This window comes from Eubalaena glacialis, chromosome 1 (assembly GCF_028564815.1).
Source record: "Eubalaena glacialis isolate mEubGla1 chromosome 1, mEubGla1.1.hap2.+ XY, whole genome shotgun sequence".
In the NCBI taxonomy this organism is placed as follows: Eukaryota; Metazoa; Chordata; class Mammalia; order Artiodactyla; family Balaenidae; genus Eubalaena; species Eubalaena glacialis.
This window is the reverse complement of record NC_083716.1, coordinates 211,137,967-211,154,493: the sequence shown is the minus strand read 5'-3', so window position 1 is coordinate 211,154,493 and position 16,527 is coordinate 211,137,967. Positions and strand designations below refer to the sequence as shown.

The 16,527-nt window shown below is 40.9% G+C and overlaps 1 non-coding gene across 1 annotated transcript; it reads right to left on the bottom strand.

The window, feature by feature from the left end:
* Positions 1-15,611: 15,611 nt before the first annotated feature.
* Positions 15,612-15,718, bottom strand: LOC133078903 (U6 spliceosomal RNA). Its single transcript, XR_009697969.1, has one exon. It is a non-coding gene; the product is annotated as a U6 spliceosomal RNA (small nuclear RNA).
* Between the last annotated feature and the right edge of the window lie 809 nt (positions 15,719-16,527).

Here is a 16,527-nt window from a genome sequence, read left to right as displayed (position 1 = left end):
GAATATAGGACCTGGCGGATTCAGTAAGACACTAGAGAGCTACGGTTGGGGGAAGATGGCAAGCCCAAGTCTCCGCAGGACAGAAAGACCTCTCCAACCTCCACGGCATCACAGATGCACCTCTTACCCTATTTTTTCACCTGAAAGTCACCCAGGATACCACAAATTTTGGACACCCACAAACAGGCGTGCCATGGCAACTTCAACCAGCATCACAAAAATCAGAAGACTCATGAGCCTGACATTGCAGAATTTATACTGGCAGACTCCCATTTTCCAAGCTGCTGCCCATCCTCTTTCTCTTTAAACAGCAAACTCATGTATGATGCTCTATTTTTCCGTTTGAAAATGCTCCAGCCGAACACTTGCATGGTTACCATGGCAACTATCAGGTAGCATCGTCTTGTGCCTGAAGCTGAGACTGCCAGCAAGAAAGCCAATACAGTAGTATATTGTTTCTTCCTGGACTAACCTTTTAAACTATAGCCGATAGAGTTCCCATAATATATTCAATCAGAAGCTTGAGTGGTTTATTGAATTTAATGTGCCATGGCTCTCCTCTGATGGAGCCATCCATTCAGTAGTGGGCCTTTATTTTGAATTTTCACCTTGGCAATGAAAAGTGCAGAGTCTACCGTGGGGCACGTTTTGTGATTTCTAAGATTTTAAGAAAGAAAATGGATTTGTATACACCAACAGGCTCTGTCTTTTTAATCTCACACTAGTTGAAGAATTATTCATCTTATTTTGACTGGACCCAGGTGGGCTATTTGCCAAACATCTGATTTCTAGATACTGTATAGATCACCAGGGGAGAGCTAATATATTTCTGTGATTGGTGAACACTATAAGGAGGCCAGAAGTAAAAGCCAGCTGGTTCAGCCAAACAGTGGCTATCAATTCCAAGCCCTCTGAGGTGCCCCCTCCATCTGTGTCCTAAAAGAGTGGCCATGTCCCCCACCTCCCTACCCCAGCCTCCTGGGTGAGAGGGAGGTAAGATTAGCAGAGGATGGTGGCATATTTTACTGTGGAAAGGGCCAACGCAGTGGGACATCATGCATGGAAGTGTTCTTTGGGGTCAGTAAAATGAGAGGCTCCATCGTTTCAGAAGCTTGCAGCATAGATGAGAGATTAGAATAGGGGATTTAATGAGTTGTTCTCCACTTGTGCTTGGACCTTTAAATGTTTGAGAGAACAATACTCTGTAATGGCCTATATGGGAAAAGAATCTAAAACAGAGTGGATTCATGTATATGTATAACAGATTCACTTTGCTGTACACCTGAAACTAACACCACATTGTAAATCAACTACACTCCAATAAAATTGTTTTTTAGAATGTCTGCGAGAAGTGTGGGTAAACACTGGAATCCCTTCGTGGGCTATGCTTCTTTGAGTGTGAAACCACTCAGGATGGGATTGGACTGCACAGATGTAGCTTTGTACACATTAGAATTTTTTTAATTGAAAATTAAATTTTTCTAATAATTTAATAGTTTTATCAAACTACTGACTAGTTATAAAATCTTTAATATTAGGCTTTTCATTCAATGGATGTTACCTGAAGACCCCCTCTGTTTTGACTTTTTTCTAATTGGACTTAAGGCACACACACTTTCATCATTGCTCCAAGCATGAACCTTTTTGGTAATTTACTTATTTACTTACTTATTAATAACTTATGAACCCCCATGAGCCCATCACCCTCTATTCACAGTTCTAGATGTTGTGGGCAGTACAGAGATGCAGGAAACAGATTACTGCTTTCAAGAAGCCTCTAATTTGGTGTGATAGGCTGATAGCGGCTCCCAAAGACATGTCCAAATCCTACGCCTTGGAACCTGTGACTGTCACTTTATTTAGAAAAAGGGTCTTTGCAGATGTGATTACGGTAAGGATCTAGAAATGAGTAGATAGCTGAATTCACTGGGTGGACCCTAAATGTCATCACAGGTGTCCTTATAAGAGAGAGATAGAGCTCTGACTCACCTCGACAGAAAACAAGGCAATGTGAAGACAGAGGCAGAGATTTAAGTGGTGTGGTCACAAGCCAATGAACACCAAGAAATTCCAACAGACATCAGAGGCTGGAAGAGGCATGGAGCAGTTTCTCTTCTGGAGACTCACCTTGGCTTCAGACTTCTGGTCTCCAGAACTGTGGGAGAATACATTTCTGTTGTTTTAAGCCAGCAAGGTTGTGGCTTAAAACAACAGAAAGCCACAGGAGACATGCATTTGGTAGGACAGTAGGCACGCATATGAGCAGCTGCCACAGCAGCAACTATAGTAACTAGCATTTACCAAACACCTCTATGCTAAGCATTTTATGTGCATTATTTCTTTAGTTCTCCAAACAATACTATCAAGCAGGGACCGTAATCACCTCCATTTTATGTATGAGGTAGTTGAGTCTCAGTGTGTTAGAAAACCTTCCCAAAGTCTTAGATCTAATTAGGGGCATCCAAGGGATTCAAGCACTATATACTGAAAAGTACACCCTCTAACTCATCCCTTACATAGTGAAAACATACTCACACACCCTGACCTCTAAAGCACAGATCATTCATGTGTGCTGAAATCAAGACAGCTTCTTTCTAGACTTTCTAATAGAAAAATTCTGGATAGTTTAATTGAAGCTTCACTTTTCTCTGTCCTTTGGGCCTTTATTATACTGGTACTCTAAGCCATACTTCATCTGCCTAATAAGAAAACTGCTATGTCTGCCTAACACAAAAATGTGTAAAATGCCTTCAGGAAACATGGAGTAAACCAGTTTTGCTGAGACAAAGCTGTTTACATCAGAGTCACCAGAGAGCAAAGCAGAACTTTGGTCCAAGCCCAAAGATGGTGGAGAACAAGGGAAATCGGATCTGGACTTGATCCTGTAATCAGGGGTTGGTGGAGGTGACTAAGAAAGGATAATTAGACTAGCGACTGGGGGTCATCGGTGACTTTGAACTTACAGGGTTTGGGGTGAGGATAATGGTGCGTTGAGGGAATTAAGGAAGAATTGGGCGGTGTGGAAATGGAAGCAGCTGGGATAAGCGTCTCCCTGGAGGTGCCTGGCAGCAGAAGAAAGGAGACAATCAGAATGAGGGTCTGGGGACATGTGGGTGGTGGGCATCAGAGGGTCAAGCCTCTCCCCTGCAGGAGAGAACTGGAAGGGGGGGGGACAAAGGAGACTGGAAAGGAAGCCAGTGTTTTCTTTCAGCCCCAGGGTGAAAGCACAGGCTCTTCCTAGACTCCAGAGCAAATGGATTAAACTCAGGGCAGTAATTCTCAGAGTGTTCCAGGGAGGCGTTGGAGGGCCCTTTGGAGAGCCTAAAGTCAAATATCAGAAACACTAATGCTTTGATGATGTCTGTTCTTTAGTTTTTGCATGAGTCAACACCTTCATTCAAAAAACATTTTACTAATATTTAAAGTAGCTGAGAACAGAAAATATGTATTTCCTTCTCACCCTGGCCCAGCACAGAGGCCGTGTTTAATAAACATGAGCTGAAGGAATGAATGGTGTCTATTAGCATGACTCTGCCATGTGAGCTCTGTGACCTTGGGAAAGTTACCCAGGCCAGTTCCCTGATCTCCAAAGTGCGGATAATAATATCCCAGTCACAGAGTAGTTAGGACATGAATAGAGATAACAATGTAAAGCATGTAGCCTAACTGTCGGCATGTAATACATAATGGTCCTATCAAGTTGCCGAGACCATGTTTTGAGAAGCCGTGCAGTAGAGTGGTCAGGACAGAAGCTGTGAGGCAAGCACACCTTACCTCCAATCCAGTTCAGTGCTCACTGTCTTCATGACCACAGACCATTGGCTTAACCTCCCTAAAGATGGTCTTTCATTGATAAAATGTGGATTAATAATATTTACTCTATTAGGGGTGTTGTGAGGAGTGAATGAGATCTTATATGGAGAGCTGGCCTCTCTCTCCTTTGACATTAATATGCAAATTTTAAAATAATGTTTCACTTTTAAATGGAAAAAGAAAAGTGAAATCTCTGGTAAAAGCTGTTTGGATGTGTTCTCTTATTTTTTTTAAATAAACATTGCTCTGATTTCTTTCAGTAGTTTAAAAGATAAACAGTTACGTACTGATAAATTTAATATCACCCCCCCCCCCAGATTAAAAAGTATTCCCAACCTCTCTATTCTGAATGGGGTAGAACTTGATAAATTTTCATGCATCCGTGACAACATGAAACTCCATAATGCTCCTTAGTCTGGTCTCTCTCTGGTTGGTTTCAGTACCTCAAGGTGAGTAAAACGAAAGAGGTTCACACTTTCTATGCCCCCGATGATGCGAGACGAATGGGAAGGATAGCAAGTAAGATCTGAGAAGATTTGAGAATGTAGATTCTTACACTTCACCCAGCCCCTGAGTGCCAGTCCATAATATCACTTCTGGATGATTATTGAAGACGTGAAAAAGAAAATACAACAATTAGATCTGACACTTCAGGGTCTAAAATCCCACGAGATTCTGCTTGGTTAAAAATGGTCCATGCAGAAACTTTCAAAACCCGAAATTAGTTTGAATGTATTAAAAACTCTTCTCACACATACTAATAACAGACAAATGAACTTGATACCAGATCATGAAGATAGTCACAGGAAACGTGTTGATTCAATACTCTATGTAATAAATTGGAAACAGCCATGTGTCCTAGCTTCCACTCCATGAATATAGAGAGTACATAGTGATTGAGTGTTCATGAGACTTGGAAACGTTTAAAACAAGATCCCTGACATACAGAAGCTCAAGGTGCAGTGGTGGAGACAAATACGTAGGCATACAAGTGCTATAACAGAGAGACGGATGATGGGTGATGGGAATACACAGTTTATGGAGAATGACGATCTTAAACTGGATTGACAGATTTAGCAAAACATTTAATTATTTGGCTCTTAATTCACTAGCTACAGATTGAAAAAGACAGTTGATGGAGCTTGATTTTTAGCTAAATATTAAGCTCTAATTCCCCGCTCTTCCTTTTTAAGATATCCATCTCTTCTGCCTCTGATCAAAAATTGAGTTCTTTTTTTTTTTTTTTTTTCTGGCTTATGGTATCTTATTCCCTGACCAGAGATTGAACTTGGGCCCATGGCAATGAAAATGCTGAGTCCTAACCACAGGACCGCCAAGAAAGTCTTGGAAGTTGAGGTCCTGATGCTACAATGTATTGAAAAATCTATTGAAAAATAGATTTGAAAAATCTGTCGAAAAATAAGAAACTCAGACAACCTATTGTTTATTTGTTCTACACTGCACCAAAATATTAATTTAAGTGATACAATGTTGCTATGTTTGTTTCTCATTAACTTGGCAAGTAGGTCACATTAGTTACAAAATAAGTGAATTTAGAGACAGCAAAAGGCTACAAGAAAATAAATCTCTCAAGAATTACAAGAAGAGTGATGTTATTGGTACAGAGGAAACAGTCAGTTAAATGGAAATTTCAAAGAAGTCAGTAACTTATTTTTTTTTTAATTCAAGGTTTAGATGTATTTTGAAAGTCTTTGAACTGGGAAGCTCAGAAGCTGGTTCTAGTTCTGCCTCTGACTTTATCTAGGTTTGGACAAGTCACCACCCTTGGTGTCAGTTTCCAAAGCCTATAAAATGAGTGGTTGGTATTAATCAGAACTCTTTTGGATGCCAGTAAAAGAAATCTAATTCAAACTGGCTTAATTTACAAGAGGGGAGGCTTTACTGATTTAGATAATTGAAAAGGGTATACCAGCTTCAGGCATAGCTGGATCTGCGAGCTTTAAATTATGTCACCAGGGCACTATAGCTCTCCATCTATTAGCTCTGATTTGTATTGTGTTGGCTTCATCCTCAGGCATGTTCTCCCTCTGTGATGACAAGATTTCTCCTTGCAGCTCCAGGTTTACTTCCTGAAACTTAAAGCCCAAGAGAAAAAAGTTTGTCCTTCACTTCAGTTCCAGAAAAATTCCCAGAATTGAATTTCATTGAATTTGATTGACTTGAGTTGCATCCCTAAACCACTCACTGTGTGAATAGGGAATGCAGTGTTTCAATTGGCCAGACCTAGGTAAAATGTCCTGCCCTGGAGCCAGAGGTGGAGTCAGTACATATATAGCCCCAGAGTGAGGGAAGATTGATTTCCAAAGGAAAGCCAAGAGTCAGCTACACAATAAAGGGGAAATGGAGTTTAGAAGTCCAAAACAACAGATGTCCACGGTAGGGTGGAACACATTGCCTCTAAGTCCCCTTTTAACCCCTAAAATGGCCTCTTGAAACTTTTTCTTCATTAGATAAGGAAATTGCTACCCAGAAAGTTTCAGTGATTTGCCCAAGTCTCACAGCTAGTTAATAACAGAAACTGAATCCTGATCCTTTAACACACTATACTGTGTTCCACATCTTTTCAAGGGTTCTAACTCCAGGGATCACAATGGACTCAACAGTAAATGGCTCACAAAGTGTGAACCCTACCACTTCAGGTGAGTATTATAATGAAGAACATTTTCTATATTTCTTCTGAAGATGCTATCAGGAACCTCTGATAATTTATCGTAGGTATAGTGGAAAGCCTCAGCATTGCCTAATTTGGTTGGCTGAGCCTACTTCGAACATGCTACACATGACCCCTGTTCCTAGTCCAGCTGAGGATGCTTTGAGTTCTCATTTTAAATGTCTAAGAAGAACACGTTTGCGGTTACCATAGCAACTGTCTAGAGGGGACTCCTGTGTGGACATGAGGATGCCAACCACAACACTGTTTCTTTTTCTTGATCTAGACTAGTGCTGTGATGGACCCAGGCAAGGGTGAATTTCTTTTTTAAGCCTTTTAGATGATAATGTATGGCCAGCGTTACGAGCCCTGACCTAGCCCTTTAAATTCTTATTAAAGCAGGTTTGGCTGAGAGTTCAAATAGTTCATTCAATCCCACACCTCATGTTTCACTTCAGAGCTTCCCAGAGTGCATGTCTGGTGACTTATTTTAAATTGCATTTTTTTCCTCTCTTCTCAAAGGAAAGGATATGGTCCACTCTGGGACATTATGTGATTTCTGGCTTTCCAAGGTACAAACTCATGAATATTCTTAATTAGAACTGTGGTCTCCATCTCTTTCAAATTGGGCTATGTTGGAACTTAATTGCGGCAAGGGACTAGGAACATCTGGCAGGTCTAAAACAGCCATGATCTGTGGTTCAGAATATACCATATGAATTACCAGCAGAGTGATGCGTCATTGTGATTGCTGATATGCTGTGGAGATGCGGAGGAAGAAGGAAGCAAAGCAAGTAATGGCCTCTCAATTAAGTTTTCCGAAAGGCTCAGATGATTAACTGGCTACAGGCAAAGTTTACTCCTCAACTGAAAACATAAGCAACAACATCAAACAGGCACACCTGCCATCTCAATAATTTAGGGATGGTGAAAAGAAACATCTCATTTTTTTACATTAGCAGACTATCCAGTGTTTGGCAGCTCTTTTCCAAATGATTTTTATTTTCATTCCTTCCTTCATTAGTGTGAAGCTTGAAATAAGTTCTATTCAATCTCATGTTATTGACTTGATTTGTGTCCGAACATTGTACTGGTGATGACCTAGGCAGTGATAGACATCTTCAAGGGAATATGTCTTGCTATTTAAGATGTGATCCTTGGAAACTGAGAAATATTTAGTAGAGAAATTCCACCTGATTTTTGAGACTTTAATGGAATAAATTTAAATTTAAATGTTTATGATTGAAAAGCTTGTAGAGCGTTTTGGTAAAAAGTAATGGAGAATTTATTCAATAAATACGGAGCATACACTATTTGCAAACTCTTTAGATGCTACAAGGGATATAAAGATACATGTTCTTGGGATGTTTACAATCTACAAGAGGAGATGAGAGAGTCATTAATAACTAGAATGTTAGGCCAGATGTGATAAAGTATGGTAGTATTTCAGAGTAGGTAGACTTTGAACTTGGCAGGGGAGAGCAAGTCAGGTAAAAGGACCAGTAGAAGCAAAAATTCACAGGAGATAAAGGGGTTTGGAGATGAAACTCATTGAGTGTCTACAGCGTGAGAAGCAGGTTACAGATTTTTTTTTTAACACATTATCCCATTTAATTCCTGGCACAACCTTATGAGATTATTCCCAGATAATTTCCAGATAAATGGAGTGAAATTCTGAAATGCTAAATAATATCCCCGCCGTCACTCAGGCAGTAACTGGTGGTACTACTGGAATTTAATATTCACGTTCGTGGAAAGATGACCAGCACAGTTGGGCTAAATTGAAAGTAGATCTGGGAAAAGGAGGCTGGAATGCAGTCAGTCAAGGCAAGATCACCCAGGACTGGAATGTCAGGCTGACAAGTGCAAAGTCAACTCCACAGGTAATGTGAACCATTCACGGTCTAACCTAAAACTCAGCCAGCTTACCCACGCCCTGAGAGCTTTGAGAAGCCCAGTGCCACAACCTGAGACTGTTAAGAAGCCCTCCCCACATTGTCCAGGCTTTCTTATGTTTATTTCCCAACATCTCCATGCCCCTGTGCCATACATATCCATGTAGATGGGATACACAGCTCCATCCTAGGTTTCCACAAAAATCCACCACCTTCAAGTATTGTATGAGCTTGGTAACTTCTTTCTAAAGATGAATGGGGGGGTCAAGGGGAAAGATTATGTCAAGGAGAGAGATTTCTTCCTTCTGCCATCACCTGGGCCCATTCCTTCTATTTCCCATTCCCAGGTTTTTGTTTTCTACTCCCTTTCTTTCTGACACAGGCAAGAAGCTGCTCTTATTTGTCTTTCTCATGGAAGTTCCACCCATGCCCTTGGGTGGGTCCTTGGTGTTTGTCTTCTTCCCCAATACCTTGTGAGATATCTCTCCTAAACAAATGCAGGGTTCTCCTTGGAAGGAGTTCTAGTAGGATAGATGGATGGGATTGGGGTGAGCCTGGAAGCAGGGAGTTATGAGCTGAGGCCATGGCCCAGGTGCAGCATAAGCTGATAATGCCGACCCAGATCTTGGGTAGAACAAAGGGTAAACATGAGACGTTAAGGAGAAACTGTTTTTCAAATGACAGGAAGGAGAGCTTTTCTATTTTGTAGATTTGTTTGCTCCACGAAAATCACTTACTTTCTTAATGAGGGTTAGGGTATTTTTTTTCTTTCTCTTCAAAAAGCTATAGTTCTATCTAAGTTTTGGCCATAAGGCTGTAGTCTCTCCAGTTATAAAATAGAATATCAGCAGGTGGTCTCAGAAAAGAATTTTCCTAACATGCTGTACACTTTGTCAGGAAAACTTTTTCATACTGCTAGATTTTTTTCTTTCTTAAATCATGATTTTGTTTCCAGATATTTAAACCTTTATTTCCATTTAGTTTGCTTTGAAAAGCAGCAGATTAGCTGGAGCCCAAGATTGTCTATGATCAGCTGAACGGCAGAGAACACGGCCACAGTGAGAGAGCAGGGAACGAGAATCATTTGTCTTTTCAGCAAGCACACACAAATGATCCTTTCCCTGCCATATGTTCCAGAGAATTCTTTTATTTCCCTTCAGGTATTTGACCCCCTATTGAATAGAGGCATTGATCAAAGTTGAAGCTGCAGAGTGACTGATAGAATAGCTTCAGTTTTCAGTAAATCAAATGTTAAAAAAGAATCAAAAGTAGAATTCTTGATGTTTAATTCCTATTCCTGAGTCCCTGGCTTATGTGAACATGAGGATATTGCTTAACAATCTTGTGTTTCTGGTTCCTTCCCTTTCTTTCTTTCTTTCTTTCTCTCTTTTTTCCTTTTTAAAAAATATACACAGCCAAGAAATTCTACAATGAGAAATTGTTTTGACTTCCACTGACCTTGGAGATGGAACTCCTTAAGTAAAAATGGTGATTTGAAATAAAACTCCTTGTGTCTATTTCTAAAGAATTATGATTTGGAAGGTTCATGTGAGGTGAAGGAGAATGAGAAGAAATAGACATCAAGTTGAGATGCTGTGCCAAACATCTGGAGGAGAGAATGAGAGCATTATGGGAAAACAGATGGAGGGAAGCTTGGCCAGATAAAATTAAAGGCAACACCACTCGGCATCTGATTAGCTAAGAGAACTCTCTTTAAAAGGAAAATATCTATAAAACCTGTACTTTGAATAGTCTCTTGACACGAAAATGCTTTTAAAAAAATTAGAGTTCTTATCAGGCCTTGAGGTTTACTTTGAAGGTTTTCATTTATTAATTACTGTGTGCATTGTTTTGTTTTATTTTTTAATTAGAAACAAGACCCTGATTGATAACCAAAAGGCTTATAGATAAAGACCTACACTAAAAATTATTTCTATGCTATTTTAATTAACCTACTGAAATCCAGTTTGGAAAATCAGGGTCTAAGTCATTTGTGGGTGTGAGTTAAATATCTGTGTTTGTCAGGGGAAGCTGATAACGCTTCTTTGGGAATTGGCTTTACGTCTTCAAGAAAGAGCTTACTTTCATGTATGAACATTTTATCTATTAGCTATATTAAGCACAGGGCTAAAGGCTCACAAGCCTTGCAGAGGTACATGAAAATGTTTAAAATCTGCTCTTAAAAAATATGTTGGGTCCAAAATAAAACACTCTAAAATGGAAATTAATAATTATATCAAGAATATATAATAATATCAAAAGCAAGGTTACAAAGATGACTTCACATTTATACAACAAAATACTGTGTTGTATTTAATGTGACAAATGTGACATGAGCCCTCTAAAATCAAGATGCCCAGGTCTTAGAGAGGTCCTAAAATAGCCCTACTAGTGGGGAGAAGCATCTCCTGCTAGTAAGAAATCACCCACACTCTTCTGCTATACATTCCTTTTGTAGCCCAAAAGGAAAGAGGAGCCCTTTCCTTTAATAACCAAATTAAAAGGTTGGAGTCTCCAATCCATGAACTGGGAGATGTACAGCACACTTCTCAAGATTCCATGTTATCTCCCAGAGGTCTGTTGACATCCTAGTTACCTCTTGCCCAGACTTCCTGCTTCTTCTGAATTCTTTTTTTTTTTTAATTTATTTTATTTATTTATTTTTGGAGGCGTTGGGTCTTCGTTGCTGCGTGTGGGCTTTCTCTAATTGCAGTGAGCGGGGGCTACTCTTCGTTGTGGTTTGCAGGCTTCTCATTGCAGTGGCTTCTCCTGTTGCGGAGCACAGGCTCTAGGTGTGCAGGCTTCAGTAGCTGCGGCACACGGCCTTCAGTAGTTGTGGCTCGTGGGCTCTAGAGCACAGGCTCAGTAGTTGTGGCACATGCCTTCAGTAGTTGTGGTGCACAGGCTTAGTTGCTCCGCGGCATGTGGGATCTTCCCGGACCAGGGATTGAACCCGTGTCCCCTGATAGGGCAGGCAGATTCTTAACCACTGTGCTACCCGGGAAGCCCCTTCTGAATTCTTGATCCCTGCTTACTTGTCCTTCTCCTGTGACTACTCTCCTCTTCCCATGCTATGTGCAACCACCTTTGTCTTCATTTCTTCCAAAATACACCACCAACAAAAAAGCCATTGTGCTCAACAGACTTATCTGATTGTTTGGAAAGAATGAAGAGGGACTAGCATCTTGTGGGATAATAAACAACTGAATATTGAATGCAAGAGGATAGTGTACTTGTAGTGCCTCAGCCATCCCCCCAGGGGAAATTTTTTACCAGCACTTTCTTGTCTTGGGGCTCGGCCTGCCCCCAAATTGCTGGGGCACACCATCCCTCTCAAGATTCCCATTATCCAACTCTCCTTCTCTTCCAGCTCCCAGTACTCTGCAGAGAAAACTGAGCATTCCTGTTACAGACCACCTGGCTCATCTCACCTGGTGCTTTCTTTTGCACACCTAATGATGCCCATTATTGGACTCTCGCAACAAAGACATATTTTGCCCTTCATTAAATTCTGCTACATCCTTGAAATGTGGAAAATGCTAAGTAATCTTCCTTTTTTTGAATAGTAATCTTAACCTTCCTGTAAGACTTCTAAAGAAGACCCACGTGCTCAAATTAACAAATGGCATATGTTCCAGCAAGCCTTCTTCCTCTGAATTTTTTTTTTTTTTGGCTGAGGCTGAAAAAAAACTCCTTGGAGATTCAAGTCCTTTGTTGCTTAACAGAGAAGACAAAGTGAAAAAACCACAAGACCCAGCTTTTGCTACCCTGGATCAACATATTTCAACTCAAAATACTGATTAAGTCCAGGGTAAGGAATTAAAGAATGGATTCTACAGTAGAGCCAATCGTCATTAGAAGAGTTAAATAAAAGAGACAAACATGGGAATGAGAAGCCAACAAAAGCCCCAGGGAGAAGATAATGTATGAGTTGGGCCTTGAAGGAGAAGTAGCATCATTTCCCAGAAATGCTAGGGAACCATTTTCTTCTGTTTCATTTGACTCTGGACATCTTGACTGAAAATATACCCTAAAAAAGTCCATTTTGTCTCGATGTAGTTTAAAGGACAAAACCACAATGTTAGTTTACTCCACAAAGAATGAAGAAAACGTTCACTGATTTTCACCAAATTTGCTAAACTATCAGTGACTCAAGATACTCTTTGATTCTGACTTGGGCTCAGTGCACTAATTATTCCCATTTAATCAATGATGATCATTTACAACCTGCCAAGGACAAGCACTGGGCTAGGAGATAGGAACAGACATGAGGGAACATACACTATAAGACATGGCCTTTCCGATAGCTGAGTGAGGGATGATACACATGCAAATTAAAAATTGTAAGGACTTCCCTGGTGGCGCAGTGGTTAAGACTCCGCCTGCCAGTGCAGGGGACACAGGTTTGATCCCTGGTCGGGAAGATCCCACATGCTGCAGAGCAACATGAACCCGAGCGCCACAACTACTGAAGCCCAAGTGCCTAGAGCCTGTGCTCCGCAACAAGAGAAGCCACCACAATGAGAAGCTCGTGCACCGCAACGAAGAGAATAGCCCCACTAGCCGCAACTAGAGAAAGCCCATGTGCAGCAACGAAGACCCAATGCAGCCAAAAAAAATAAAAAATAAAAATAAAAAACATTGTAAAACAATGTAGTAAATGGTAAGTTAGAGGTGGGCAGGGAGAGCCATGGACACAGAGGGTGACCAACTCTCCCCAGGGATGTTGCGGATGGTTCTAAGAGGAGGTGACATCTGAGCTCCTTCTCAAAGGATCAGAGGAGATCATTGGATAGAGAAGAGGAGGAGGGCATTCCAGAAAGAAGAGGCAGCCTGTGCGAAGGTGGAGAGCACGGTAAGTGCTCTGGAGTTGAAGCTGCACAGAAGGAGAACTGAGGAGGAGGCTGGAGAAGCTGGGCCATATGCTTTAGGATGCTCGTGCCCAAAATGGGTTCTAAAGGATCATGTGGATGCCACTGAGAGGACCGGGACTGGTCAAGGTTAAGGGGGCAAAAGACGTGATGAGACAGGCTGAGCGTGCAAGGACTCTGCCTGCACCCAAACCCACTTCCACAGGGCAGGTCTGCTTCAACGTTTTATGTAACATTCCATATTACCTTTCCTTTGGGGGAAAAAAGAAGTCAAAGCATACCCAAAAAAGCAGGTGACAAGGATGATTGTAGATGTGTGATTGAGAAAGACAATTCTAGCATCAGTTACAAAGTAGAGGGGAAGACATAGAGATTAATAAGGTGTTTACTGCAGTGGTGCAGGTGAGAGATGATGAAACCTTGAACGAAGGCATAACAGAGATCAGAAACAAAATGTAATCACTACAAGATTGTCAAATGTACTTCAGCGCCATTTTGCAAGGTAGGAAAATGTTCTAGAGGTCTAAGATTGTGCTGGGTGAGGAGGGAGAAATGCATAGTGCACATTTCACTTAGACCTGCGCCCCTTACCGTAGCAGGAGGGGCCACATGGCCTCATGATCAATGGGTTAGAGGGGTCCATTTAGGTCGGTCTTGATGACCCAGGCTTCATTATTGGCAGAATCCAGCTGACGGCTGGTAATTGGGGAGGGAACAACCAAAAAGTATCCAACACGGACTGGGAATCCCAAACAGGTTTAGTCGCTTCTCTGCCTCAGATGCAAATAACGTTCTCCATGCAGAACCAGGGAATAACGTGCTTTGGTGAGTGGCTTCCCAAGTCTATTTAAGGCGCCCCTGAGTTCACAGGAGTGGCTGTCCTCTGCCCTGCTCCAGGTGCACCAAGTGCCTACCCATAGCCTGCTCCACACCTGCACTCTCTCTCCCACGGTCCCTCGACCTTGCTCATGCCTGCTTCCCTCGCCTCCCCTTCACCATGTACCTAGTCCTCTGTGTATTACCAGTCATCCTCTCCCACACAGTCTGTTAAAGACTCCAGAACTTGAGGATAGAGAAGGAAAAGGAGAGGGAGCCCATCATTGTAGGTGAGCCTAAGATTAGAAATGTGAACTATAATTAGACACTCAGTGAACTACAAAGATTAAACTCCTGCTAACTAGTCTCCTGTAACTCATAATGCTAAAGAGTGTTTCCCAAACTACCATTACATTTCAATATAGATATAGATACAGATATAGATATAGATATAGAAATTGATACACATATACATGTACATACAGTCACTCTATTCCCTTAACTTTGAAAGGATCCCAGTTCTCCCAAGGAGAATAGAGGTAGTACACCCTTCCTTCCACATTGATAAATACTGTTCTAACTTAAATAAAATATTTACATAATTAAGTGCTAGCATGTCAAATTTTCTTTCTTAAAGTCAGATGCACATTAACAAGTAAAATCTAAAATAGAGCAAAAGAAATCTGAAAAAAAAAAGAATCGCTATGCTGTACACCTGAAACTAACACAATATTGTAAATCAATTATACTTCAATAAATATATATGCATATAATCAGAAAAAAATTTTTTAAGTAAAATAGAGTCAAAGAAACCAAGACCCAGGGTACTATAGGAGATTCATGGAGGGGCAGGGAACGTTTTTGACCTTCAGAGCATCTTTAGTGGTTGGTATTTCAGCTGGTATGTCTTCTTCAGTGGAAGGAGGGTGAGTCTGGCTGGCAAGAAAGAAAACCCAGAGGTGGGATTTGGTAAAGAGGGACATTTTGTTAACTTAAGAGATCTTCCTCCATCAAAGCCAAGAGTCTCTATTTCTTTTACAATAATTTCTTCTCCATCCTTCAGATGCTCTCACATTCTCTGTAAATCTTCCCCCTTTTCACACTAATCCATAATGATTTACTGCTCTCTGAACTACCATTATGCTGGAGTGGTTAAGATCTGCGGGTCTTGGGATCGGTCAGGTTTGAGTTTGAATTCTCGTCCTGATATAAATTTATTGAGTGAATGCTGGCAAGTTATTTAACCTCTCAGAGCCTCAGGGTCATAAAACCTAATATTCATAGACCATTGACTCCACATCAGGCACTGTTTCAAGCACGATACTTACATTTTCTCATTTAATATCAACTCTATAAGGTAAGTTTTTCCATGATGATTCTTTTTTTTTTAATAAAAAAAGATTTTTAATTTAATACTGAATCTTTGAATTTATAGACATATGGGAAAAGGCTAATATACTGGAGTGAAAATAAGCCAGCACCTCAAAGATTACTTGACTTTTTAATTTGTTAAAAATGCAAAAATTCACTGAGTACATACAAGGAAAAAACATGGAACACTTCACGAATTTGCGTGTCATCCTTGCACAGGGGCCATGCTAATCTTCTCCGTAACGTTCCAATTTTAGTATATGTGCCGCCGAAGCAAGCACTCCATGATGATTCTTATTTCATAGATGAGGAAATGGAAACAAAGAGAGGATCATCAATGCTCAAAAGTCTTATGGCTGATAGTACAGGCTGGACACAGCGTCTCCCCACACCTGTGCACTTGTGGGTTGTAGTTAGGATTGATGACATCCTTAGCATGGTGCCTGGCACAGAGCAAACACTTTGTAAATGGAAATTATAACTACTAAGTGTCTACGTAGATTTTATTATCCACCACTTAACACTTAGATGTTCTCTTAGCTCTGTATCTGTCCCATCTTCCTACCATCTTACAGTGTCCCTGGAGAAGGAGCCAGTCTCTTATCTAATTCCTCATAGCACAATGCTGGGAACCTATGTGCCAGTGTACATGGACTAGTGATAATTCTAGATTGAAGCAGTGGCAGTGGCTGTGGGTTTTCCCCAGTTTAATCCAAAGGGACCAGCAGCAGGGCGGAGCATGTGCTTACACACATTCTTGTCTTGTCATAATATGTGCTGGCTTGAAAACATGGATGAGTCACTGACCCTGCCATAAACCAGAAACGGAAAGAAGGAAAAAGAGAAAGACAGAGAACAAGAAAGGAGGCAGGAGTGGAGGAGGGAGGAAGAGAGGGAGGTAAAGACAAAGAGAAAATCTGTCTCTTTTCAGAGCACCTTTAAACATCCTTAAGAGAAACTGGGATATTCATCTATTTGATGACATTTCCTCTATCTGTGTCAAACCCCACCTTCCAAGGGTGATTGCAGTTTGTATTAAGCACCATGTAGGGAAAACTTTTATCCCTTTTAAACATCAGACGGTGGCAAA